Source organism: Galeopterus variegatus, unplaced genomic scaffold (genome assembly GCF_000696425.1).
Source record: "Galeopterus variegatus unplaced genomic scaffold, G_variegatus-3.0.2 Scaffold1971, whole genome shotgun sequence".
Lineage (NCBI taxonomy): Eukaryota > Metazoa > Chordata > Mammalia > Dermoptera > Cynocephalidae > Galeopterus > Galeopterus variegatus.
The window spans coordinates 35,201-38,720 of record NW_007728082.1 but is presented as its reverse complement, the minus strand read 5'-3'; positions in this window follow the sequence as shown (position 1 = coordinate 38,720).

Below are 3,520 nucleotides of genomic sequence, written 5' to 3'. Positions count from 1 at the left end.
ACTTGTTCAAATGAACACAGACCTACTGCACACTGTTGTTTGGAGCTGCAAGATGTTCATGAAATTGCTATCAGGGCCACTCAGTAACAAGCCATCACTGCAAGTACTAACATTGTGTGCTGCGTGAAGTGTATTGTTTTTTAAAAATATTTTTATTATGAAATATTTATTTATTTTTTAGATAATTTATTATACATACAGGTGGGGTACAACATTGATTTTGAATAATTGTGTACAAGATGTGGTGGTTAGATCAGTATAATTAGCTTATTCATCATTACAATATGCAGTCATTCTTTGTGTCCATTGACCAAATCTTCATTAGCTCCCCTCCCTCTCCCCCTCCCCTCCCTTTTACCACGTCTAGTTTTCTAAAAGTTCAGCGTGTTACTGTGATTGTTGTTTCTTTCTTCCTTTCTCTCTGTCTCTCTTTATTGTTCATTTGTTTATTCAATTCCTGGTTATGAGTAAGAATATGTGGTATTTCTCTTTCTATACCTGGGTTATTTCACTTAGAATAATTTTCTTCAGGCTCATTCACATTGCTGCGAATGGTAGAATTTCATTATTTTTTATGACTGAATATATTCCATTCTGTATATATACCACAATTTCCTTATCCAGCCATCCATTGATGGATATTTAGGTTGGTTCCATTGCCTAGCTATTGTAAATAGAGCTGCAGTAAACATAAAGTGCAGGTATCCTTTCGATCTGATGTTTTCCAATCCTCTGGATATATCCCCAGTAGTGAGATTGCTGGATCATATGGAAGTTTTGTCTGTAGGTGTTTGAGGAAACTCCATACTGTTCTCCATAATGGCTGTACTAATTTACAGTCCCACCAACAGTGCAAAAGGTTCCTCTTTCTCCACATCCTCACCAGCATTTGTTATTCTCTGTCTTCTTTAATAATAGCCAGTCTGACAGGGTGAGGTGGTATCTCAAAGTGGTGATATTTCAAAGTGGTTTTCATTTGCATTTCCCTGATGATTAGTGATATTGAGCATTTTTTCATATACCTGTTGGCCATTTGTATGTCTTCCTTTGAGAAATGTCTATTCATCTCTTTTGCCCATTTTTTAAATTGGATTATTTGGTTTTTGCTGTAAAGTTGTCTATGCATGAAGTTTTTATTTTTTTTAAAAAAGCTTTTCTGTTTTTTCTCCCATTCTAATGAAACCTCTAGTGACATCTTATAGAACCCCAGATTTCCATGGAAACTTGGTTGACAAGCCTGCTTTAGTTATCCTGATTTATTTCATTTCCTGGAGTGTACCATGGTCTTCCAACTTTATGTTCTTCATATTGTCATCTCTTCTCTTGGAATGCCCCTGCCCCATTGATTCCTGATACCCAAGACTCTGAATTAATTCATATTCCCTCATTATTCCCTTTCACAGTTCCCTTTATTGCTGTTCATAGCACTTACCAAAATAGTACTTGAATAATTAATAATGTCAATAGTGGTTTAACATCTTTTTCTTCTACTTGGACATAAATAGCAGGGCCCATGTCTTTGTGTTAACTGCTATATCTCCATCCTACACTATGATCAAGGCCTCCAGGAATAATGCTTAGCCTGACTTTTGTTGCTTGAAATTTATGGAGATAGTATATGAACAAATTAATGAATGAGCTGAAGACACAGGGCTCTAACAGGTAGTGGGCACAAAAACCAGGACAACACAGTAGATTGCGCAGCTGGCCCAAGATTTTCTGTGAACACTTCTATTTGCATTATTCAATAGGAAAGCTGAGAAGACAGGGAACAGGCCCAAAGGAATCTTTTCAGAACAGTATCAGATTTTCATCTTAAAAACTGAGTCTTCGGGATGTAAATTACAATAAAATTTTGGAAACATAGAGTTCCAACTTCATGTGACACAAAATACGTTTAATTTTCTGGCATGAAATTCCTAATGCCTCTTGTGTGCAGCAGAGTTTCTCAGGTGAATTTTTTTTTTCAAAATCCTAGGAATAAAATGACTTACTGAGCAAGGAAGCAGCTGTTTTTGTGAGATGACTGGTTCTTAAATAAGGGCCTTGGTTCCATTTTGTCCATAAGGTGTATTCTATGCCTCCAGATATCATATGCTCCTTTCCTGGGGAATATGAATTGAGAAAATGAGAAGGAGGAAACAAAGGGGCTTCTAGTTTCAATGCTGTGTGTATATTTTAGTTCTAATGACTACAGAGGGGGAGTTTTTATAATGCTTCCATGCAAAGGCATTCTCTGGCAGAAGGTAAAAACTCCAAGCCGAGCAGTTATTAATATCTTCCCAGAGACACTGCTAAATAGTAATACAAAATACTTCCTCTGTACTTTCTCCACCCTATGCCAAATTAATAAATGAATTTTGGAGTTAGAGTCTGAATCTGAGGTTTCTGTATTTGTGATAAATAAGAAGTTTTTGCATTCAGCAGACCATAAAAAAGAATGCATGTTGAAATCAGGCTTTTGAATTCAGATCAGTTCAAATTCTGTTCGTCCTTTTCTCTTTGACCTTGGTAAAGGTATAATATTTGTCCTTTCAGAGCATTAAAGAACTATTACGATTGGAAGAAAACATATTAACAGAAATTCATAATAAAACATGTAAACCTTTGTTCCAGTAGACATAATATTTTCTCTTCATTATGAATTTTTCAAGTAACAAAATCTACTCTAAGAAATATCTTCACCGTGTTTTTTTCCCTTTTGGTTTATCATTCAAATTCAGCAAAAAATTTTAGCTTTATAAAAAAAAAAACAAATAAAGAAAACATTATGGAAAGAGTGATAAAAACCAGATGGCAGAATATGAGGCCCTTGACTCCCTTTCCCCAATGAACACACCAATTCAACAATAATACATATACGAATTCCCTTTGTGAGAAATCCACAAACTAGTTGTGAGTCTTCTGCACCCCAGATGAAGGCAAAATCAGCCACATTTAAGCCAGTAGGAAAATTCAAGATACCATCTCACCATAACCCCTATCCCTGGCCCAGAAATATAAGATCATAAAGAAACCATCAAATCCCAGCTTGTCCTCGAAGAGGGAAAGAATTGGACCACACATTCAATGTTTCAAATTCTCCACGGGCCACCCAAGTACTACCTGCTATCTTGCCTGTCTCAGTGCACTAATGGGACCTGGAATATTATAAATGCTTGCAAGATAGTGAGAACAAAAATTATGTTTAAACTGGCAAACAGTCACCATAGTCCCCAACCCTCAGCTCAGTGCACAGCAAGTAGATGAAAAACTACTGATTCCAGCTCCTTCCTGGGGAAGAAATGAATTGGACCATGCATTCAATACTACAATTTTTATAGGGCAGCCCATAGGACTGGCTTTTGTTTTGCCTCTCTCCAAGTACCGACAGGACCTGGGCATACTCTAGCTGTGTTGGGCCAGTGAGAACAAAGATGCAGCTTGAAAGAGCAGTTGCCATAGCCCTTCCCCCGTGCTCAGTGCAGAGTGTATAGACAAAAAAGCCTCACCTCCAAGTTTCTCGCCGGGAGGCTGTCCA